Source organism: Octopus sinensis, linkage group LG5 (assembly GCF_006345805.1).
Source record: "Octopus sinensis linkage group LG5, ASM634580v1, whole genome shotgun sequence".
Taxonomy (NCBI): Eukaryota; Metazoa; Mollusca; class Cephalopoda; order Octopoda; family Octopodidae; genus Octopus; species Octopus sinensis.
In genome coordinates, this window is record NC_043001.1 from 86,696,312 (window position 1) to 86,711,773 (window position 15,462).

At 36.3% G+C, this 15,462-nt stretch overlaps 1 protein-coding gene and 1 long non-coding RNA gene across 4 annotated transcripts in view; one reads left to right on the forward strand and one right to left on the reverse strand.

The window, feature by feature from the left end:
* The window catches only part of LOC115212208 (carbohydrate sulfotransferase 11-like), a 99,002-nt gene that overhangs the window by 8,744 nt on the left and 74,796 nt on the right, over positions 1 to 15,462 (forward strand). The window contains exon 1 of one of the 3 annotated variants that reach the window (XM_036502863.1): positions 4,466 to 4,482. The exons of the other annotated variants lie outside the window; for them this stretch is intronic. The gene's annotated coding sequence lies outside the window, so the exon portion shown is untranslated. Of the gene's footprint in view, positions 1 to 4,465; positions 4,483 to 15,462 lie in introns of those variants that run through there. 3 annotated transcript variants of the gene reach the window in all.
* The window catches only part of LOC118763364, a 32,260-nt gene that overhangs the window by 2,935 nt on the left and 13,863 nt on the right, over positions 1 to 15,462 (reverse strand). The window lies entirely within an intron of this gene.

Below are 15,462 nucleotides of genomic sequence, written 5' to 3' on the forward strand. Positions count from 1 at the left end.
GATAGTGGTTTTAGTGAGGAAATAACCTACACACCTGCCACCAGCCCAGCAATAAAGAAGAGGAAACATAGAAATAGGAAAACCATCTGGTTCACACACCCCTACTCACCGGAGATGACCTTCAATATAGTCAAGCGTTTCTTAGCATTGATAGATAGACATTTTCCAGTCAACCACACTTACAGGAAGCTCTTCAATAGACACAACTTTAAAATCAGTTTCAGCTCAACTACCAATTTTAAAAACATAATCGTACACAACACACAAAAACCACAATACGAAACCAGCTGTTCATGCAGGGATAAAAATTTGTGCTCGCTAAATGGATCTTGCATGTCCGAGACCATCATTTACGAAGCCACTAAAGACACGGTTTCGACGAAGAAATACGTGGGCCTTACAGAGGGTAATTTCAAGGCCAGGTTCAATAATCACACTTTCAGCTTTAGGCACTGGGATAAAAGGCAAGCGACCAAATTATCCAGTCATATATGGTCATTAAAAGATAAAGGTGTCAGTTACAGCATCCATTGGAAGATCTTAGCCAAGTGTAAGCCCTACACCAACGGCAGTGGAAAGTGCGGTCTATGTGATATGGAAAGATGGCTAATCTGGAAAAGCAGTTTAGACCCCGCTAGATGTCTGAATTCAAGAACTGAACTTTTCAGATCATGCCTATATGTGGCCAAATATTTGTTACGTTTTTGGTCCCCCGAGACTACAGATAGAACTTACTTTCTATATTATGTCCACGCACAAGCTTTTTATCTCTTTATACCTTTTACTTATATTTCTTATATATTTTTATTTTTATTTATATCTTTTATACATATATTTCTTACATATTTATAGAGATATTGGTTTATAGTTTTATTGCTTATATATTTTTTACACATAATTTTTCCATACTCTACCTTTCACCCTGCATTTTTCCCTGTGCTTATATAGACGTGTATATGGAATCTTTTGTGCTCGCGTGTAGATGTGTGCATGTGTGCGGGTATGTACGTATATAGATGTGTGCGTGTGTGCGCGCATGCGAGTACGTGCGTATATAGGTGTAATTTACTTAGTGTTTTTCAACATTTTCCCGTATTTTTGCCATTAGCCGTTTTTTCTTGTGTATGTGTGCATATAGACGTATGTATGCTTTTTTGTGCGTGCATGTGTGTGTGCGTATAAAGACGTGTGCGATATGTGTGTATATAGGAGTGTGTGTGCGCGTGCATAAAGCTATGTGCACATATAGACGTGTATACTCCCTTATACCTTTTTTCTGTATTGTTACCCTTAGCCCTGTTTTTTTCTTGTGCTTGTGCGTATATAGACGTGTGTATGAACCTTTATGGTGCACGCGTGTGTGTGTGGGTTTGTATGTATACACATACATTTGGCGAATGATACAAGTGAGAATGTGTACGTTTTTAAGTGAGGGTGGATGAAGGTACAATTTTAGGCGCACGCAAGTGGGTGTGCGGGCGCGCATGTGTAGGTATGAACATGTGCGCTTACGCGAATACTATGAACTTTTTACCCCCTTACTTTTACTCCTCCCCTCACTCAGCAGTCATTCAAATAGCTCTTTTGTCTTAATAACGGTCAATCACGCAGTAATTTCCCTTTGTACAACGGTCATTTTTCATAGCATTTTTCCGATGGCCGGATAACTGAAGAGATGGCGGTGTGGATTTCCACCTCGTCATCCGAAACTCGGATTCTTATCATCGCTACCGAATAATTGTCACATATTATTTTACAGATAAATTCCTCTATTACATAATATCGAGGTCTCTTTCTTTCTTTGTTGTCTTCATTTTATCATATATATATATATATATATTATATATATATATATATATATATATATATATATATATATATATATATATATATATATATATATATACCATAAGGGACTAAAGCCATCTGAATTGGCTAGGGACAGGGCAGGGTGGTGGGGGTGTTACTGTTGCATTTAGCCCAGGCGAACATCAACGTCGTCAGATAGGTTTGACACCATCACGGCGTCCTCTATCCTGCAAAGGGAGATAATTCCCCGATGAAGCGGAAACCACACACGGACCTAGGTTTCAAGGTGTTTGCCTATTATCAACGTATGGTAGGCACCCGCTTCCTCGACGAACCACTCACTCTGCAGGATATTTATATAGATTTTCAAGCAAAATACATTTGCTGATTTCGAAAATCTGTTCGACAGCAATAATAATTCTCTAAATGAGATATAGACAGTTATCAGCACGTTAATTTCATGAGCAGGCTGTTCTGTTGATCAGGCCAACTCGTCGTCGTGACCGACGGAGTGCCTGTAAATGTAAGTTTTTGCATATATTATATTTTGTACTTTGATTATACAACAGTCCCGTCAGTAATGTTGACACGTCTCTACCGGGCGAAATGCTTTGCGGTACTTCGTCTGCTGTTACGTTGTGAGTTCAAATTCCGCCGAGGTCGACTTTGCCTTTCATCCTTTCGGGGTCGATAAATTAAGTACCAGTTACGCACTGGGGTCGATGTAATCGACATAATACCTATGTCTGTCCTTGTTTGTCCCCTCTATGTTTAGCCCCTTGTGGGTAATAAAGAAATAGGTCTCTCAGCCCCCACCCCCATACACACACCTCATATCATGGCCCTCCTTTTTGCATCAGACTCTCCAGAATCCATCAGTAATCGATTCCCGTTCATACATACTTCACACCACCGTGTAATAGCCGCAGTTGTAACATAAAAAATTAAGTTTCAATTCTACAGCTATAAATTCTCACAACATAACGTCACCCCGATTTCGTTTCCTCATAACTTACTGAAAAATTGTTACTTATTTAATGAAATTTTCTACAAATATTTTTCAGGCGCAGGGCTAGCCGTGTGTTAAGTAGCTTGCTTACCAACCACATGATTCCGGGTTCATTCCCACTGCGTGGCACCATGGGCAAGTGTCTTCTGCTATAGCCTCGGGCCGACCAAAGCCTTGTGAGTGGATTTGGTAGACGGAAACTGAAAGAAGCCTGTCGTATATAAGTATATATGTGTGTATGTGCGTGTAAATGTTTGTATGTCTGTGTTTGACAACCGATGCTGGCGTGTCTATGTCCCCGGTTCGGCAAAAGAGACCGATTGAATAAGTACTAGGCTTATTTGCTCGAATAAAGGCAGTGATCCAGCATGGCCGCAGTCAAATGACTGAAACAAGTAAAAGAGTAAAGACTAAAAGAGTAAGAGATGGTGTATCATAGCGGCATTTAATGTAAAAAAAAAAATTGGCGAGCACGCATGCATACTGACTGACACACATCACATGTATATCTACGAAATAAAACTTGAAATTTTGAAGAAAAAAAAAGAAAAACGTGATGTGTATTCATGTATGAGTACGCGCCAACCAATTTTGTTTTTACATGCAATTCCTACATAATTGTAATCTATACCAGTGCTCCGTAACCGGTATACCGCAGCACACTGGTATGCCGCAGCACACTGGTATGCCGCAGCACACTGGTATGCCGCAGCACACTGGTATGCCACGAGACGATGCTAGGTGTGCCCTAGTGTAACCTGAATGTAATTTTTTTCCCCCTACATTATTAGTTAAGGTGTGCCACCGAATTTTGAAATAGATTTAGGTATACCGCAAGTGAAAAAAGGTTGCGGAGCGCTGATCTATACTACCTGAAACGTATAAGTTGAAAGTTTCATTGAAAAAATATCCATTTTCCCGAAAGTTATGGAGAAACAAATTCGGTGGGATAAACATGTAAAGATATTCCACTGCTTTAACAATTTCATAGTTTGGTGAGGTTAAAGGAGGGAAAAAACTTCAGTTATTTCCTCACCGTGTGAGAAAATAACTGTACTTGATGTAAAATAACTGTACTTGATGTAAAAACAAACGTTGAATGACAAAAATATAAAAATTATAGGTGGTCTTTTTCATTTTATTACATATGTCGGTTAAACGGTTAAACTTCATTTGTTAAATGAGATACTTTTATAGAATTAGACTAGCAGTATCACCCGTGTGATATATATATGTATATATATGTATATATATATGTATATATATATATGTATATTCCGCTCTGTGTGTGTGTGTGTGTGTGGCTTCTAGGATCTCGGGCATCCTCTATCCGATTGCGCTCAGATTTGATATGTAGAATTAGAAATTTTGAAAAGTAAAAATTTTGCATTATGTAGCTTGTTATTCTCTTTAAGTGAACATTTTTCTGCTTGAAATACACCGAAAAATGGCGACACAGCAGTAAAAAAAATCGTAAAAAATAGGGATTTTCATAGAAAAAAAGCTCCTTTTTGATGTAAATAATTTTGTTCAACTTGCGCCGCAGGGTCTTCGAGGAGATAGTGTTAGTTGAAGGCTACCAAACCTGCTACACACAGACAACTTCATCTTTATATATATAGACAAGAGGAGAGACCACACAGTGGATCCCTTATATGCTAAAAGTAATATTTATTTCTACTCTTATTATCTTTTATCATGCTTTGCTACCTTTTATACTATCATGTTTGGTGAAATTATTCTTAAAATTATTAACTGCTTTTTAAACTACTTATTTGATTTCTTTATGTTCGATTGAATTAATAGCCAACTCTCGCGCTCGTATGCACGCACACACACACACAAACACATACACACACACACGCGCGCACATGGACACACTCACGCACGCACACACGCATGCATGCACACGCACATATCATTTCGCATCAGATAAGTAATCTTGATATTTATGTACAGTCGTTACTTGTAAATGTAATCATTGAAACTACTGAGTTGTTCCCCTTACAACGTATCTATTTCCGAATGCTGAAATATTTTTAAAATTCACTCTTTTTGCAACCACATCTTTATAGCTTGCGAATTTTAACCATAGCGGGTCGCATTCTCATAACGCATTTAGTATTCCTGCCAATTTTCAGCTCGATCCTAGCACGTCTAGTGCCATTGAATCCTTACCAAAGCCAAAGTGTGCAAGTTTTTTTCCTCTTTTATATAGGTAGATTAGCAATTTAAGCATAACATTTTCATATACAGCCGTCAATATATATATTACGTATCATATATATATATATATATATTATATATATATTATATTATATATATATATATATATATATATATATATATATATATATATATATATATATATATATATATATATATATATATATATGTATATATATATATGTATATCCGCTCTGTGGTGTGTGTGTGTGTGTGTGTGTGGCTTCTAGGATCTCGGGCATCCTCTATCCGATTGCGCTCAGATTTGATTGTAGATACCGACGGTGTCAGGGCGTGTATAAGTTTTGAATGCGATCGATAAAGGTGAGAATGCGATCGATGGAGCCGTGGGAAATCGTTTTTCTTTGGAATCTTTATTTCTTCTTTTGCTGGTGTCTCAAATTTAGGTTAAATCAGTGTTTCTCAAAGGGGAGGCCTATGGAACGGTCGGACAAGTTGTTTTGTAGAAAATTTGGTTAAATGTTTGACAATTCAGCACCGTCCATTGGACGGCGGGGGGCTCTTTGCTCTCATATTATAATATATATATATATATATATATATTATCTATATATATATATATATATATATAATACAAAAAATGGGACAAGAACGCAAGGCATCAGACAGTTAGATGATTAAAAAAAGGACAAGAAAAAACAAGGACGGTCATTCGGAGTTTTCTTTACTCTGTCGAGTTTCAGATTATCTTTTGCAGTTTCGGTTGGTTATACTCGAGACTGCTCCAATCAGGCCAGCCCCAAGGAAAACCTAAGCTAAGAGCACTATATTCCTTAGAAGAAAGCAGCGAATGTATACGAAAAATAAGGACAGAAGAAACAAACCGGAGAAATGGTACACAAATACAAATGCAAACAACAGGACATTAACAACAGGTGTCTTTCGACTAATATATATATATATGTGTGTGTGTATGTGTGTGTATGTGTGTGTTAGTATATATGCATCATGTATGTATCTGTATGTATATGTATATCTATCTATATATATATCTATATATATCTATTTATATATATCCTATATATATCTATCTATATCTATCTATCTATCTACCTATCTATATATATATATATATAATATATATATATATATATATATATATATATATATATATATATATATCAAATGTGAGGATAAAATTCTTTTCGAAAAAAATATTTTATCGAAAAAAAATTTTATCAATGCCAGCATATTAAAAAATACCTTTAACGGTTAAATTTATAAACAATTCATAAATGAGGGCAAGGAAAAATTTTCTAATGCCAAATATGCCGAAAAATTGGACATATTGTCCATTACCCATATAATTTTTTCACAATACGCACGCTACTCGAAAAAGGCCGACAGAAATTTCTAATAAATTCCATTATTACCATATCGGACCGATTTCAGAGTTAGCTCTAAGAGCCCTCTCTTCGTCAGTGATACACGTGGCAAAAGAAATAAATGAGATACTTACTCATACCCATGGAAGAAGCAAATACTAAGTCACGGGCACAACTAAGTACCCCCAAATACATCCAAAAATAGAAATACTTCAGCCCATTCGAGGCACGTGTGATTTGAACTGAGGCTCTTACAGAGTGAGTTAGTAGTTCGGAAGTGAACGCTTAAATTTATATCAAATGTGAGGAAAATTCTTTTCGAAAAATATATTTTCTCGAAAAAAATTTTATCAAATGGCCAGCATATTAAAAAAATACCTTTAACGGTAAATTTATAAACAATTCATAAATGAGGGCAAAGGAAAAAATTTCTAATGCCAAATATGCCGAAAAATTGGAATATTGTCATTAACATATAATTTTTTCACAATACGCACGCTACTCGAAAAAAGGCCAACAGATATATATATAGAATATATAGATATATATATATATAGATATATAATATATATATATATATATATATACACACACATAATATTAGGGAGTATAGCTCCAAACCTACAGGGAAAAATTCGATTTAGTATTAAATAAAATTTCTCAGAATAAATATATAAAATATAAATTAAAATAGGAATTGAAATATGAATTTACTTATTATATTATGTTTGTCATTCTTTTTATACTTTTTGAAAAAAAGATTATATATATATATTATACATTATATTAATTATATTTATATTATTTGTTTTTTTATGTATTGGTTTATGTCTATCACTGTCTGAGTTGTATAATAGTGGTTTTATCTCTAATTCATATGTCATATATATATATATATATATATATATATATATTATTTACATTGTCCTGAAAGAGATCAAAGAGGAAAAGGATCCCATAACTTTAAACGGAGTCTGGATAGATTCCTTCAAAGACTACCAGATAAGCCACCCATAATGGATACCACTAACCTAACAAGAACTCACTACTTGAATGGACCATAAACAAAACTTGACTTAACAGATTCGAATAATCCTATCAGGGTGGTGGTATTAAGTTAGACATGGCCTGGACCAATCTTGGTCGAAACATATCTAAGATTATCTATAGTATTATATATATATACTATATATATATATATATATGCCTGGCGTTGCTCGGGTTTGTAAGGAAATAACTATATAAGCATTTTTAGTGAGTTATAGCAAAAAAATAGCAAAATAATGCATTAAAAATGGAATAAAAAATGATGGTAATTTCTTTTTAAATCGTGACTCAACGTAGACATTTTTAGAGAGTTACTTTCCCTTATATAATAGCGAAAAATGCATTAAAATGGAAAAATGATGGTAATTTTGTTTTAAAATCGTAGACTCATCGTAGAACGCGCGCTAATACCCAGAAGGGCTCGATATGAATCACGACTATAAGATACCGGTTTTGGTTAAACTGCACCGCAAAATGTGGGAGTAGTTAGGAATCTAAATCGTAGGAGACAGACACACAACTTCACTTTTATATATAAAGATTTGTGCAACAACTAAAACATTCGGTTGTGCAAATTGTTTGCACAGGAAACCTGCCCTGTGTGGCGGTTTTTGCCGTTTTTGTGGATCTGTTTCAGCTTTTTTAGCGATTTCTGTTTTGGCGACTTCAAGCCATGAAGTCGTTGTTCTAAAAGAACGCTGGTCTCCTTGACAACGCTTTACGACGTTGATTTCCCTACCCTGCCTTCCCCACAGCTTCACGAGGGAGGAGCTACACAGGTGCAGGTGCGAGCATGAACGCCAACGCCGCCACCGACACACGAAAAAATTGGAAGAACCCAGACGACAGCTTCAGCCACCACCACTACCACCATGACCACCACCACCACTACGCCCATGACCATCACCACCACCATCACGAAGACCATGACGACGACGACCACCACCACCACCATCATCATCACCACCCCCACCACCACGACCACCACCACCAACAACAACAACAACAACACCACCACTACCACCACCACAAACACGACGAACCACCACCACCACAAACACGACGACCACCATCGCCACCACCATCATGAAGACCACCACGACCACCACGACCACCACCATCATCAGCACCACCACCACCACCATCATCATCACCACCCCTACCACCACCACCACCAACAACAACAACACCACGACGACCACCACAAACACGACGACCATCACGACCACGACCACCATCACCACTACCAGCACCACCACCACCACCGCTGCTACTACCACCGCCTCCACCACCACCATAATATGCCTCTGCTCTCTCCTTTTGGCTACTAAATCCATTACCATATTTCACAAGTACCATCGCCATACAATATTGCCTTCAAAAGTTTGTGTTTGGATAAATTTTTTTAAGTAAAAGTTGTGCAACAACTAAAACATTCGGTTGTGCAAATTCTTTGCACGGGAAACCTTCCCTGTGTGGCGTATTTCCCGATTTTGTAGAATTTGCTTTCGGGCTTTCTTAGCCATTTCTGTTTTGGTGCCTTCAAGCCATGAAGTCGTTGTTCTAAAAGAACGCTGGTCTCCTTGACAGCGCTTTACGACGTTGATTTCCTTACACTCCCTTCCCCACAGCTTAACGAGGGAGGGAAGAAGGGGGAGAAGCAATTTTAAAAATATGCGTTAAAATGGAAAAAAATGATGTTAAATTATTTTTTAAATCGTAGACTCATCGTAGACGCGCGCTAATACGCAGACGGGCTCGATATAAATCACGACTATAAGATACCCGAATTTGGTTAAACTGCACCGCAAAATGTGGGAGTAGTTAGGAATCTAAATCGTAGGAGACAGACACTCACACAACTTCACTTTTATATATATAGAGTAGCAGTATCACCCGGCGTTGCTCGGGTTTGTAAGGGAAATAACTATATAAGCATTTTTAGAGAGTTACTTCCCTTATAGATGCCAATTCGGGCTTTCTTAGCCATTTCTGTTTTGGTGTCTTCAAGCCATGAAGTCGTTGTTCTAAAAGAACGCTGGTCTCCTTGACAACGCTTTACGACGTTGATTTCCTTACACTCCCTTCCCCCAGCTTCACGGGAGGGAGGGAAGAAGGGGGAGAAGCAAACAGGTGCAGGTGTGACCATGGACGCCAACTCCGCCGCCATCGACACACGAAAAATATGCATTAAAATGGAATAAAAAATGATGTTAGATTATTTTTAAAATCGTAGACTCATTGTAGACGCGCGCTAATACTCAGGCGGGGCTCGATATGAATCACGACTATAAGATACCCGAATTTGGTTAAACTGCACCGCAAAATGTGGGAGTAGTTAGGAATCTAAATCGAAGGGGACAGACACTCACACAACTACAGTTTTATATATATATACATATAATATATATATATTATATATATATATATATATATATATATATATTATATATATATATATATATATATATAAATATATATATATATATGCATGTATGTATGTATGTATATATATATATAATATAGATATATATATATATGCATGTATGTATGTATGTATGTATGTATATATGTATATATACATATAATATAGATTTATATGTTTATATATGTATATATGTATATATGTATGTATATATATATATGTATATATATATGTATATATATATGTATATATATATGGGCGGAAAAGAATAACAAATGGGCGGAAAAGAATAACATGTTGCTAAATGAAGACAAATTCGAACTGATCCACTTTGGAAGGGAGGACGCTCTGAAACTCCCATACTCTCTTCCTTCTGGAGAAATTCTCATGGCATCCAACAACATCAGAGACTTGGGAGTAACAGTGGACAACAACATAAGCTGGGTTGCACATATAAGCAGCAAAGTTGACATGGCCCGCAGAATGTGTTCCTGGATTCTCAGAACCTTCCAGTCGAGAGATTCCCACGCTATTATCCTTCTCTTCTCCACTTTTGCCCGACCCCACCTTGAATACTGCTGTCCACTGTGGTTGTCCCTACACAAAAACAAAATATTATGAGAATTGAAGCTCCCCAAGGTCAATCACAAAAAAGATATGGATGTCAGACCTGACTACTGGGGTAGACTTGAAGGAGAGCTAGAGAAGCTGAAATTGTATTCACTCCAACGACGCCGTGAACGCTACATTATCTGTATGATGTGGAAAATATTCCATCAGCAATGTCCGAATGATGTTGGTATCACCTTCAAAATGCATCCAAGGCTTGGACCACGTGCCATCCGTCCACAACAAAAACCTAAATCGCATCACATAACGACAATACGGCACAACTATTTCACCTCAATTGGACCCGCTCTCTTCAACATTACACCAGGACACGTCAAAAAAGAAACTGACCACACAAAATTCAAGAAGTCTTTGGACAAATTCCTTCAAACAGTACCGGACAAACCACCCACACCCGGATATGTCTCCGCAAACTCTCTGCTCGAATGGGCCTTGGTGCCCAAATCCTGAACTGAAAGACTTCGCCAGGTGGTGCTATTAAGTTAGACATGGCCTGGGCCAATACTGGCCAAAACCTTTCTAAGTTATTCTAAGTTATATATATATGTATATATATGTATAAAGATATGTATGTATATACGTGTATATATATCTATATCTATATCTATATATATATATATAGAAAAGAGAGAGAGATGTATATGTAATATGTACACGTATATATATATACACATTTATACATGCATGCATATATTTATACACACATATATATATACATATATTTATATATTTATACATACTTTATATTATATATACATACGTATATGCATACATATATTTATACATATATACATACATACATACATACATATATATATGCCTACATATATACATATACATACATTTTTATATATATATATATATATATATATATATATATATATTTAGGTTAAGGTGTGTTATGTGGTAAGAAACTTGGTCCCAAAACACATCGTCCTGGGTACAGTCCCATTGTGTAGTAACTTGGCATGTGTCCTCTGCAATAGCCTCAGACCAACCAAGTGAATTTCGTAGACAGAAATTGAAAGAAGTCTATTGTTTATATATGTATATATGTAAGTGCATGTGTGTGTCTTTGTATCTGTGTTTCTCCCTCATCACTACTTGACAACTGGTGTTGGTTTATTTACATCTCCATAACTTACTGGTTTGACAAGAAGAGACCGAATTTTGCTTGCCCAATCAATTGTATCTATCAAGCTATCTTTCTGTGTATATGTATATAATACAGACACACATACACACGCATACACACGCGCATATATACATGTATGTATATATGCATATATGTATTATATAAAAGTTAATGTCTGTATATGAATTCGGGTGTTACTTATAGACACGAAAACTACTGTACCCATTCTAATGAAATTTGGAACACAAAATCAACGCCTAGGGAGAAGTGTAATGCCGTATGCTTCATACAATTTCTTGGACCAAAATTATTGAACGTATCTTTATGATATTTGGAGCTTAGGTTCAATGCATAAGGGCGCGTATAATGCAGTATATATGCTTTGAATTTGTGGTGGCTTAGACGGGGCAGAACCCCTATGAAAATTCATAAATTTCCGATTTTGATGAAATTTCAACCATAGGTAATTGACACACATCAAGAAGTATTCCCAAAGTTTTCACTTCTCATGAGGATTCTAAGACCCCCTAATTAGCTCACAAATTTTTGTCATTTTTTATGATCCAAAACTAGGTCAAAAGTACAGATGTAATGCAGTATATGTTTGAAGGGGCGATCATAAATGAGACCCAAACCCCCATGAAAATTCATATATTTTTGCTGTTGATGAAATTTTAATCATAGATATTAGATACAAATGAAGTAATATTCCTAGAATGTCAAATTCTTAGGGGATAGTAAGACCACTTAATGGAGGCTTAAAACCCCCGCTATTTAGTCATTTTTCCTAAGCCAAGACGAATAGAATTGTTGTCTTGGAAGCTCTAGAGTCATCCGAGCATACAAAATGAGCGCTATTTGTAATTCAATGGTACAACAGTGTAAGAGTTTGCTTTGAAATATACTTAGATTGTGATTTCTACAATGTGGTGCATAAATTGTCAAGTAAAGTAGAGGCATCTTTGCCTCCACTTATTCAGTTTTAAAGTGTTATATTGAGTAAAGTTATTTGGTTGCAGAGCTCCTTTGAGTCTTTTTATTATCACAGGGTCAGAGATAGTCCCCAGATGATAACATTGATTTCAAAGCCTTTCCAGATAAGTGATTGGTCATTCAAAGAGATTTATAGATTGCAAATTTCTTCTGTTCAGTTTCCTATCTTCTTAGTGATCGTTGGCAAACTCCAGTGGTGACACTTTCATTTCTCCTTAGCCCTCACGTCACACAGTTTTTAATGTTTATTTGAGTTGGGTCACGCCCTTCCAATTGCTGTAGATCCGTAATGCATCTTACAGCTGTGCCGGTCACCTGTATGGTGAGGAATCCTATATTGGGGAGTGATAACAATCAGGGTAAGGTAGCTGACGGCTTATTGTGATAATTTGTCTTTTGGTTTCCTGTAGCTTTGCCCTCTTTTACAAACCAAGTGAACATTCATATATTTCCGATTTCAAAGAAATTTGAACAATAGATATAAGACACAAGTTAAAAAAGATTCCTAACAATTCAACTTCTCTTGTTGACTTTAAGACCCCCGCCCCATAATAAGGGGGCCTTAATCCCCATGTTTTAGAGCTCCATGTGTTCCATGTTCTCGAGTTTTCATGAGCAAAAACGTTTGAATAGGTTTTATGAGATTTGGATTTTGTAATCTGGGCATAAAGACTAGTAGTATGGAATAAATATGTCATGATTAGAATTTTTGTTAGGGTGTGTGAAGAGGGAAAGAACCCCCGTTAAAATTCTTAATCTCCAATTTTGATGAAATACGAATCATAGATATTCCAGTTCATTAGAGAAAATATAAAAGAAAAGTTTAATTCTTCAATTCCATATGACACGGGCAACGCCGGGTATCTCTACTAGTGTGTGTGTGTATAATCGTGCATATACATACATACATACATACATATATATATATATATATATATATATATATATATATATATATATATATATATATATATATATATATGTGTGTGTGTGTGTATAATCGTGCATATACATACATACATATATATATATATATATATTATATATATATATATATATACTCATATATATATTAGGTTTGGAGATGACGTACAGGTATTTTATATTAGAAGAAATGAGGTGCTCAGAAATTCGGATGGTTTTATATTTACAGATATTTATTTGTATATTACATGTTTTTATACATCATATATCATATATTAGCGCTTTCTCACATTCTAGTGGGGTTTTCCAATTGAACTAAGTTCTTATGGATAAATTTGACCATTTTATAGTTTTATTGAGTGTGTAGTGGTGGGGAGGGATATAAGATAGTACAAGTGGGTGATGAATGGGGAGAAAGTGAGAGAGAGAGCATGTGTGTGTGTGTGTGTGTGTGGTGTGTGTGTGTGTGTGTGTGTGCATGTGTGTGTGCGTGTGTGTGTGTGTTTGTTTGTATCTGAAAGAGTTTTAAAGAAAATGAAGGAAAGGAAGAAAAGGGAGAGAAGGAAGAAGAAAAAATTGTTTTGCTGGTTTCTTTTGTAGTTGATCAGAATGTTTACTCCAAGGGGGGATCTAAGATCTTGGAGAAGAATTTGACCATTTTACAGTGTTATTGAGTGTGTAGAGGTGGGGAGGGATATAAGATAGTACAAGAGTGTGATGAATGGGGAGAAAATGAGAGAGAGCATGTGTGTGTGTGTGTGCATGTGTGAGTGCGTGTGTGTGTGTGTGTTTGTTTGTATCTGAAAGTAGTGTTAAAGAAAAAGAAAGAAAGGAAGGAAAGAGAGAGAAAGAAGACCATAAATTGTATTTCCTTTTTATCATTTATATATATATATATATGAATTTGATATTTTCGTAATCTATTTCAATCTCCTTTATATATATATATATATGTATAGAAATTAAATATAAAATATAAATTACAAAGTGGGACAAGAACGCAAAAACACACAAGGAGACGACACAAAAAAACAGACGGGTCACTCGAAGCCTCTAATCTTCAGTCTGGAACCGGATCATCTTAGTAATTTCGGCTGTTTAATTTCGATATTACTCCGACCCGGCCAGCCCCAAGGAAAAACCAAGCCACAGGCATTGGATTTCTTGGAAAGAGGGTCGAATGTATACGGAACAAAAACAGGATGCCACACAAATATAAATACAAGAAACAAAAATATATATAAAAAACAGAAATAAAAAACACGAATAGTGGACAGTACAAGGACAGGAACGCCTTACGACTTTAGACAATTTTTAACTTATCTTGGCTGGCGTATATGAAAAAAGGCTTCAACAGCAAAAACGAAAACAACGTGAGCGTGGCAGCGGTCAAGCCGAAATGACCAGTTTGAACGCGGTCACGTGAGAGCACGGAAGAAAGAGAAAGAAAAAAGAAAGGCAGGGAGCAAGGAACCAAAGAGAGAGGGAAAGAAAGGGACGAAGGCACCAGGGGAGAGAGAGAGAGAGAGAGAAGGGAGTAATAAGAGAGGGGAGAAGAAACAGGATTGGCACAGCAATAGAAATGACGGTGCAAATAGGGTGGGGGAAGAATCAGAGGCAAGAAAAGAGAAAGACACATACTATAGAGAGAGTGTGTAAAGACGTCGTACAAGGTAAAAATGTGTAGTATACATAGGAGATAGGGGTACGTAACGCCGCAATAATATATGTATAGAAATCAAATATAAAATATAAATTACAAAGTGGGACAAGAACGCAAAAACACACAAGGAGACGACACAAAAAAACAGACGGGTCACTCGAAGCCTCTAATCTTCAGTCGGGAACCGGATCATCTTAGTAATTTCGGCTGTTTAATCTCGATATTACTCCGATATATATATATATATACACACAA